The 10,819-nt window shown below is 45.6% G+C and overlaps 1 pseudogene; it reads left to right on the top strand.

Annotated features, from left to right (window-relative positions):
* Positions 1–2,312: 2,312 nt before the first annotated feature.
* On the top strand, positions 2,313–3,202 carry LOC119266549 (annotated as a pseudogene).
* Positions 3,203–10,819: the final 7,617 nt, after the last annotated feature.

Raw genomic sequence — 10,819 nt, forward strand, 5'->3', positions numbered from 1 at the left:
TGGAGATTCAGCTCGGCATCCTAGAGGAGAAGGTAAACAGCCTGACGAAAAAAGTTTACATTGCCGGTAATTGGGCTCTGCCAGGTGGAAACTTGAGCTCTTGAAAGACCTTGCCGTCCTCCTCCTTGGCGTCTCCTTCGTCTTGTCTGCGGATGGAAACATCTTACAGATTTGCGAGGGGCGGAGGATGGCAAGAGCAGGGGCTGCCGCCCATGAGCTCGGCCAACTCGCCGGCCAGGTGGCGGAGGCTACGCCGGCGGCCTAATTAAGTTGTGGGTACCACCAGGAGGCAAGACGCGGCGGCGATCGGCCAGTTGGAAAAATGGAACGGGAGGAGCGTGATCGCCGGGTGGGCGAGAAGATCGTGCAGATGCCTCTTTTTTTCCATACACGCATGGCAGCTTCTTTTTTTTGCATGCGCACGGGTATATGTACGTCGGTCTATACTGCATGATAGGAGGTGGGTATATTTTCTTCCGTATGACCATTATGCCCTTCTACGTTTTATGGGGGGAGGGGTCTACGGAAGCACTCTAACACGAATCATATATGCGTGTACCTCTGATGAATGATCATCATACTAATTTGCACACTAAGGTAGCGGTTTTGCTGATTCTTCATGGACTGAAATTTTCTTAAATCTCGAACGAGTTTCAAAAAGAATGACTTCAGCTGCATGATGATGGGTGTTGACGCGACCGTCCTTTTGTTCAATATTAAATAAGAGAAAAATTCCAAAAAAATTGAGGCATGTAAGAGCATCTCTAGCAGACCCCGCAAAAATGGTCAAACCCGTAGAAATCCGTGTTTGCAGTTTCGTGGTGTCAAAAAATGTCTGAAATAGACCCCACAAAAGCGGTCAAACCCGTAAAAAATTTGCAGGCCTCTAGAAATCCATCCCCACAACCCTTAATTTTGCAGATTTGGAGGCAAAATATAAGGGGAACTGCAAACCGGTCAACGCTATGCGACAAGAAAATTCCGCCGTGCGCACACATGCTCCGGTGACCTTCCTCCACGAAACTCGCCGGAAACTCACCGGAATCTCGCCAGAACTCGCCGGAGACTCGAGCAGCTACCCGGCCACGAACGAGCTAGCTAGCAAGCTCCTGATCCATCCGGCCACGAACGAGCAAGCTAGCTAGCTAGCTCGCAAGGTCCTCGATCCATCCGGCCACGAACGAGCTAGCTAGCTAGCTAGCAAGGTCATCGATCCATCCGGCCACGAACGTTGAGGAAGTAGCTAGCAAGCTCCTCAATCCAGCCGACCATGGAATAGCTAACTAGCTCCTGGATCCATCCGGCAACGGAGGAGCTGCCTCCTGGATCGATTCGGCAACTACCATGGACAACGGGAGCTGACTATGAACACATGCGAGAGGAAGAAGAAGACACGGGAAAGAATATATGCGAATATTCTTTTTTATGGGTCCGTTATGCGGGGTCTGCATCTGCGGCCGTCCGCGCCGGCTCGCAAAGCCGTTTTTTCGCAAACTGCAAACACGTTTTGCAGGCCGACGGGATAAGGGGTCTGCTAGAGATGCTCTAAGAAGACAAGAAATTATAGCCGATGGTAGGCTACAGATTCCAACACATACCAGGAAGAAATAAATTAATGTTTACTACTTACATTGATATTGATATAACTTCAGAGCTTGTAATTTGAATGTAAATAATATTAGTTACTATAAGGTGGTACAGGCATGGGGTAATGGGACTTTAAAGGTTGACATTGAATCGAGCACAATGTATCATAGTTTGTTCATAATGCATTATAAGGCAGTGGATTTCTGGTTCTTGATGGGAGTCATAAACTAAAACTACCATTTTTATCAAGGTTACGGAAAACTTCCTTATCTAGTCCTAGCATTTTGAAGGAAAAAAAATTGTGACATGAAGCAGCGAGATACTTTGAAATAAGGGGTCCATTCAAGTTGTAATACTCCTATATAGTGTATTACTCCTATATATAGAGTATATGACAGTGTGTTCCCATTGCATTGCAGCAAAATACAAAAACGTGAGGCAGCTGTTTTTCAAGGGACATTCAGCTGATGCCGTCCGTTGGTTAACTTCCGTATCCGTATGCACGTGTGAATCGCTCTCGATCTAGCGCCGCAAATCGGACTCCGATCCGAGACCGTCAGGGAGACGATCGATGAGAGCATATAATATGAGGGCCCGCCCAACCCCCTTCCGATCCAGCACTAGTCGTGTCTGCCATCTACCTTCCGATCAGCAGATTCGCCGGCGCGTACCTCAAACCCTTCGCACACGTACGTATCACCGGCCGCCGCCGCCCTTCTTTCCGGATGGCTCTGAACGATGGCCTCGCCAGGTTCAGGCTGCAGCAGGAGAGGAACCACGCGATTCTGTCAACCGTCGCCGCAACCAAAACCTCTGCATCATCATCCACCAATCCGTCCCGGCACCGGCAGCAACCCGCTCCAACTCCAAGGCCGGCGGCTAAGCCATCACCGTCCGCGCCTGCTACTCTCAGATTCTCCGATGACACGGCGCGGCTACAGAGGATCAACGAAGTGAGGACGTCCGCCGTCGGACAACAGCTCAAAAACGTAATCAACCTGCTCGACAAGACCAGGGAAGCTCTTACGTCCCATCAGATAAACGAACACATCTATGTTGACATCGAAGGCAACAGGACCCTCGCCGACAGCCTGAGGAACAACGCCAAGGTGCGCTTCGACGGGCGGCGCTACTCCTACAAGCCTACGCACGACGTGACGGGCAAAGGCAAGCTGCTGAGACTGGTCAAGAGCTTGCCGGACGGTCTCCCGGGTTTCGGAGGTGAAGGACGCCTATCCAGCCGTGCAGGACGACCTCCAGGCTCTGAAATCCTCGGGCGACGTCTATCTGCTACCGAGCGAGGGAGGCGTCATCGCGTACCCGAACGACCCGAGGTCTTCGAGGATGGAGGTGGACGCTGAGCTCAAGAAGCTGTTCCACGAGAACAAGTTGCCGCAGGACATGCTCGACATCGAGAAGGAGCTCCGGAAGAACCGCGAAAAGCCGGCCACCGATACTATGAAGCGCCGGGTGGCTGAGCAGGTCCAAGGTCAGGAAGCCGAATCCGAAGAAGGCCAGGAAGAAGTCGCGTCGGATCACCAGCAGGACCAAGGTCACCAACGCTCATCTCCCGTGGCTCTTGGACCTGCGTGTGGACTGGAAAGATTTCATCTGATGTCTGTGTAAATCATGTAGAATTTGTGACTTGATGAACCTGCTCAAAGCGATATAAGTTCACAACTGCTATTCTTTTTTGCATTTACATATGGAAAACACTGCTATTTACATCTAGTAAGGTACACGTGCAATGCACGTAGAAGTTTAGATGACCAAAATACAAAGTTTCAGATTGCGGGCGAAAACAGCGCGATCGCGGCGCTATCGCCTGTTGGAAGCCTTCCCGCGACGCAATCCCGTAAAAAACGCGATCTGCCGCTAACCGCGCGATCGCGCGCGAAACGCCTCTATTTGACATCGATGTCGCTGCAAAATCGCGGGCATGGGCCGAAAGACTAAAACACAAGGGCCCAAAGGCCCCAAACAAACCAGAAACGGCCCAAATTTCGAGATGGTATATAACACCTCCTCCAGAAAACCTAGCTCGTGTCCCCCCATTCCCTTCTCTCCCTCGGACTAAAACGTTTGCGGCGGCTGTGCTGTTCTTCCCAGCAGCGCCGACAGCTGCTTCGTTGGAAGTCAGATTCGGTTGCGGGGGAGGTGGAAAGGCGACCGGCGACGAGGGGCCTCTGCACGACGCCGCCTCTGCGACCGCGATGACATCTCAGTCTCACTCACACGGTTCAAGAAGCCGGGGCAAGCACATCGCCAGGAGGTACAGGAGTCCTCCAATTCCATAGCTCATTGGTAGAATATTCAGGCTTGTTTGTTGATTTAGATTGTAGGCTCTCGGGTTCAGATTTATTTGTTGATTCCGATTCCATAGATCATCGGTAGAATATTCCATAGCTTATTTGTTTGTTGATTCAACAGAAGCACATGAAAGGCTCTTGGGATTGCATTGCAGACTTGTAGTTGTAGGTTCATATTGTAGCTTAGGTTTTCAACATAGCTCATTGGTACAATATTCAGATCTGCCACTCAAAATTTTCTTTAGATGATGGTTTGTGATGCCCTGATCTGCTGCTTTAATATTCTTGTGTTAAGTGAGCAAGTCACAGCTCAAGAACTTGTGTAAAGAATAAAGATATTGTTGTCTGTTGTGCTACTTCCATAACCTGTGTAAATAGAATGAGAGGGTTTTTATTATTTTCTCATGTGAGTGTAAAAGTGAGGTGCTTTGTAGTGTACTGTGTGTGATTACGGACATGACCAAGAAGGCCATGATCTATTGCTTTAATTTAGTGTATGTAGAATGCTCTCAGTAACCCATTTCAATCTAATTTCTAGATATGTCTATTAGATTTGTGTAGGCTTGGCTGGGTCAAGCACTTCACCGATAATCCCAGCACCTCATGTAGCTTCAGTGAACTCAGATGACCCAGCATGGAAGCATTGCAAGATTCCGGACATGACCAAGAAGGCCTCTGTGGAATGCAACTTCTGCCATGGTGTTTACATTGGTGGTATTACTTGAATGAAGTACCACCTTGCAAATGTGAAGTATCAAAATGTCGTTTTGTGCCAACAAGTTCCAGCTGATGTGAAGCAAGAGATGAGGGAGCTGATCTCAAGGAAAGATGAAGCAAAGGAAAAGAAGGCCAGGGAATCAGCAATACGCAGAAGTGATGTCAATTTGGATGGAAATGATGCTAGGGCTGCTGATGAAGATGACATCTTGGGCGGTGGTAGTGGGGGTGGTTTGCTTGTATTATCAGGGAAACGACAGAGTAAGGGCAACACATATGGTTCTATGGATAAGTTTTGCACCAAGTCAACAAAAGAGGTTGTGGCCGCAAGGAAGGGGGAACGCTTTTCTACAAAGTTGCAAACCAAGTTGTCCACTCAAAGAAGGGAAGAGAGGTGGGTTCGTGCTTGTGAGTATGTTTGTCAGTTCTTCTATGAAGCCGGAATTGCCCACAATGCAGTCCTGCTTCCAAGCTTTGAACTTATGCTTGAAGCGGTTGGAGCGTTTGGGATAGACATGAAAGGCCCCACTCCTTATGAAATGGCTGGCCCTTACTTACAGTAGAGCAAGAAGAAGGTCGAGGAAGGATTTGCTAGACATAAAGAAGCATGGAAGCTCACTGGATGTACCGTCATGACAGATGCATGGGCAGACAAAAGAGGAAGGGGAGTGGTGAATTTGGTAGTTCATAGTGCCTATGGCGTTGATTTTGTTGATTCTGTGGACTGTTCAGATGTGAGAAAAGATGGCAAGATGATATTTGATCTTGTTGATAGATGCATAGAAGAAACTGGGGAGAAGAATGTCGTTCAAGTTGTAACGGATAATGCCTCAGTCAATATAGCAGCAGCAGCGATGATGAAAGTGAAGCGTCCCTCCCTATTTTGGAATGGTTGTGTAGCCCACACAATTGATTTGATGTTGGAGGACATAGGGAAGCTTCCTATAATCGAACAAACCATTGCCAAAGGAAAGGCTGTGACTGTGTTCCTTTATGCGCATACAAGAGTTTTGGCATTAATGAGAAAATTTCTTTGAAAAGACCTAGTCCACTATGGTATTATTAGGTTTGCAACAGCATATTTTAACTTGAAGAGCTTGCAGGACAACAAAAAAGAGCTACAAAAGTTGTTCAGGTCCGATGAACTCAATGAAATGGACCACCTAAAAAAGGCAAAGGGGAAGAACGCAGCTAAAATCGTTCGCTCTGAAACTTTTTGGAAAGCAGTAGATACCGCTGTCAATTTCTTTGAGCCAATGGCAAATCTTTTGAGGAGGATGGATAGCGATGTTCTGGCAATGGGTTTTATGCATGGTTGTATGTTGGATGAAAAGAAAGAGATCTCCGTGAGGTTTGACAATGACAAGTCTCGCTTTCTGGAAGTGTGGGACATCATTGACAAGAGATGGGACAACAAGTTGAAGACTGCATTACATATGGTTGGATACTACTTGAACCCATACTGTTATTATCCAAACAAGCTTGATATTGAGATCGATGGTAGTTTCAAAGAAGGGCTGATAACTTGTATTTCAAAGATGGTTGAAGATCCTATCATGCAAGAAGAAATAATCGATGAGATTGACCACTATCAAGAGGGGATATGGTCATTTGGAAGGGACATTGTTGTACGGCAAAGGAAAAACAAAAAGTTTGATCCAGGTAATTGGTTGCCTAATTCTTGTTTCTTACTTTGTTATCCTGCCCAAAGTTTCCTAACATGTCCCACTTGTTTGATGTTGAAGCTAAATGGTGGATGAACCATGGGACAAGTGCTCCAAAACTAAGGATCTTGGCTGCAAGGATTCTTGGATTGACATGTAGTTCCTCTGCTTGTGAGAGGAACTGGAGTGTATTTGATCAAGTAAGTATATTGTTCCTTCTTTCCACTTAAATGCATTGTTCACTTTTACTTTATGTTTTTTTCAAGGCTATGCCAACATGTTCATCCAACATGTTCCCTCTTTCCGCTTAAATGTATTTGATCAAGTAAGTATATTGTTCCTTCTTTCCACTTAAATGCATTGTTCATTCCATGGGACAAGTACTTCTTGAACAAATATAGACATACCACATTATAACGCGTAAACATGTAAGATTTGAGTCATATTATAGCTATAAAATATCCATTGTTCCTCAAGGGTTGAATATTTTATATTTTATAAGGGATGAACTACGATAATTAAATTTATATTTTATAGCTATCATATTATGTAAATTTAATTATCGTAGTTCATTCCATTGAAAACAATATTATAGCTATAAAATATTCAAAGACTGCATGATATAATACTACATGAATCTCATGTGAAATATATCGAACATATTTGTGTAGGTATCTCGTATTGCAGATTTGAGTGGCTAGTATTGCTTATTCAAAGACAAACGAAATTTATGAATATGTTGGCATAGCCTTGACAAAAACATAAAGTAAAAGTGAATGATAATTATTTTGTTGGTAAGCAATCCAAAAAAATTCAAAAGTAGTTACACGAATGCAATAAAAAACATATGAGTTTGTGTTCACTCCACAAAAAAATAGACAACAACATTATTTTAAGACTTGCTTGACTGTGCCATTCTACTCTTTCCCCTATGCTTGTCCATTGCACTTTTTCACAACATATTCATGATGCAACATAATGAAATAATAACCATCTAAATATTGAAAAGCCAATCCCTTGATAGGAAAAGACCAAAGAGATAAGAACTTGATAGTCTTTTTTTACTATGCATCTCCACTCCCCACTTCTTGAAACGTATTGCACATTTTCAGTGTATAATAATGCCAGAAATGAAATTTGACGTAATAAAATGACCAGTAGAATATTAAGTAGAAAAATAGGAGATAACAATCTAAGAGATAGAGTGAGTCACTTTCAGCAAGATGAGAGGCAATATTCATAACATCGGACTTAGTACAAGTGAAATTATCAGGACGTTCGAAAAATACCGTAAGGAATTGCTCCCACCCAGATTTTATTTTGATCAGGGGGGACCATGTGAGAGAGGGCATTAATTATATACGTCCTTATCATTTGAAAAAACTCTTCAAATGTGATTTTCCTATATAACCCTTTTCCAAATTTTGAGTGGGAGCTTGGACTTCACTCACATGTAAAGGGTTGTTTGGTTCTAGGCCTAGTAATGCCACTTTCTTTTTGGCCAAGTTTGCCTAAGGTTAGTTTGGTAAAATGGGAGCCAAAAGTTGGTAAGGCTAAGAGAATCTTGTCGCAGTTTTTGAGTGTATGTCATGTGAGGCCCTGATGTGGCAAAAAAAACATCTTGCCTAAGGTGGGGCATGAACCAAACACCCTCCTAAGTTGGTCAAACTTCTCTAACCTTAGGCGTGTCAATCTAATAGCATTTACAACCACAAGTACCAAAATCTGGCCCCCAAACGCCAGCAGATGTGTCCGGACAAATCTGCAGACAATGACCAGACAACACACAAATTTGATTCTCCACAACCGGATCCATCAAACCTAATTCTCAAATCCATAACAGTCTCATGCAACGTATGTACATAGATAAACATGTGTCATCGGGCTACCAAAAATAAACGGCGATGGGAAAAGTTCATCCACGGCCGCCCTTGCCCTTTTGGTCATCCTTGCGGCAGTAGCGGTCGAAGAGGTAGAATGGATCGAGGCGGATCTGCTCACTGTCGGAGTTCTCCGATCCGTCACCGTCCTCGTCTTTGTCCTCCTTGGACTACTTTGTTCTTTTGACATTGCCTTCACTGCCCTCCTTCGCTGCTTCTCGGTTATGCGGGCAAGGAGTTGTTGCTCCGATGCCTCATCGCGGGCTGCCAAAGTTGTCTTCGCATCGTGACCTGCCATGGCTGCCTCCTTCACGAGGGATGCCGAAGCCGCCTCATCTTGAAGCGCAGAGGGCACGCCACGCCTCCTTTTTGGATTGGTGGCCACTGATGAAGGCGCATAGGGCCTCCGTTTTGGCGCCCAACGCTACCTAAATGGTTCCGGTGGCATAGAGGGGTTGTACCATGTGGCGGTGATGACCGCAGCTGGCGAGGCACGCGAGATCCACCGGCCCTGAATTCGAGCGCCATTTGGGCAACGAATTCCCGCGGCTCGCTGAAGACCGAGGGAAGGCGCACTCCTTCCGGGAGCGTCGGGGAGCAGCGCGGGCGACCATCTGCTCCTTGCACTAGTAGAAAACAGGGCTTTGGTCACAGGGCAATTTTCACATTAGTCCCGGTTCAGTCACGAACCGGGACTAATGTGAGCATTTATCCCGGTTCGTGCGGCTAAGGCATTAGTCCCGGTTCACCTGGGCCCATTAGTCCCGGTTGGTGCCACAAACCGGGACTAAAGGGTGCGATGCCCATTAGTCCCGGTTGGTGGCACCAACCGGGACTAAAGGTTAGACCTTTAGTCCCGGTTGGTGCCACCAACCGGGACTAATGGGCTTTGAGGCATTAGTACCGGTTCATGGCACGAATCAGTACTAAAGGTCCCATTTTCAAACTCTCCCCACCCCACACACACCCCCTCCCGTGGACCGCCTTTTCAATTTTAGAGAAAACAAAAGAAAATGATGGAAATGTCAAAAAAATAAAATAAAATAAGTTTCCCATGTGATATGTGGTCTAGTTGTTGGGAAAATGTACAAATATGAATTTCGGCTTTATTTGCAAAATCTCTCTGGAATTTGTAAAATTGGCATAACTTTTGCATACGAACTCGGGTTAAAAAGTTTTTTATATGAAAAATCATCTACTCAAAAATGGTGTTGCGTGACCACGCCATGGATGTGGAAGGGGAGGTGGGAAAGGAGGGCTACGGTTTGTGCGGCAGCGGCGACGGTGACAGATAAGGTTGTGGAGGCAAGTGGCAAAATGGGATGGGAGACTACATATATGGCACAGGAGGGGGTGAATGGGGGTGCATTGCAGCGTTAAGCCACCATAAATGGACGCCGGTGATGCGACTTCTCGTGTGCGAAAACACGAGCAGTCACTATGTGGGAAACTGCCAGCAACATGAATTCAACTTTGCATACCGGTGGGTCCCACGCGTCAGTCACAGGCTGTGCAGGAAACAGCCGGCGATGCGAAATCAGTAGTGCATGCGGCATAATAGTGGTCCCACACGTTAGTCACAGTGTAGGAAACAGCCGGCGATGCGAATGCATGCGGCCGTACTGGTCGGTCCCACGTGTCAGTACTAGGCGAAGTAACGATCAATGGTTTTGATCCGACAGCAAGCCATCGTTTGGGTTTTTATGAGGTCAAGGTGAGCAGAGGAGGGCAAAAGTGAGAGACATTAGATGGGCGGGGCAAAACTAAGTACAACTAAGCAAGAAGGGGCATAAAAATAAAAATTCCAAATACTAATAACCATCTAAATATTGAAAAGCCAATCCCTTGATAGGAAAAGACCGATCTTTACTTTTTGTTTTGACTATGCATCTATGCTCCCCCCGAAACCTAATGCACATTATCAGTACATAATCATGCCAGAAATGAAATTTGATGTAACAAAAATGGCTATAAAATAGTAAGTATAAAAATAGGAAATAACGATCTACTAAAGTGAGCCACTTTCAGCAAGATGAGGGGAAATATTCATAACATAACACAACAGAGAGGATACGTCGCATTGTAAGAGATGGTAGACACTGGATTTAGTACAAGTAAAATCAGAAGGACATTCACAAAAAAAACATAAGGAAATAATTTCTCCCACCCAGATTTTCTTTTGAGTGGGAAAAACCAGTGCATCAATTGTATATATCGTTATCATTTAAAAGAATCTCTTCAAATGTGATTTTTCTGTATACCCCTTTTTCAAATTTTGAGTCGGAGCTTGGACTCCACTCACATGTAAATATTGCACCAACCAGTACTCTAACACACTTTTGAAAATTGAGATGTGTAAATCTTTGTATTACTTATCGAGGTGCTCTGAGCCAGTAGCATGACTCCACAGCCCCTTTTGAAAACAAGGCGGCATTATTGAGCCACATAAGTATGCAACCTTCACATGTCACGACTCCTAGCGGATGAGAACTCCTAAGGGACGAGGGTTCCCAGCCGCCTCCTGTCGGCACCGCCACGGATCTGCCTTGCCTCATGTGGCCTTAGGGCTATGGATGCATGGTTGATCTTGGCCATTGCCGGTAGGAGGACTCCTCCTTTGTTTGATGTTTCTTCGAGTATGTTTAGAGTTTGTGTCATGCTT

Source organism: Triticum dicoccoides, chromosome 3A, assembly GCF_002162155.2.
Source record: "Triticum dicoccoides isolate Atlit2015 ecotype Zavitan chromosome 3A, WEW_v2.0, whole genome shotgun sequence".
NCBI classification, from domain to species: Eukaryota; Viridiplantae; Streptophyta; class Magnoliopsida; order Poales; family Poaceae; genus Triticum; species Triticum dicoccoides.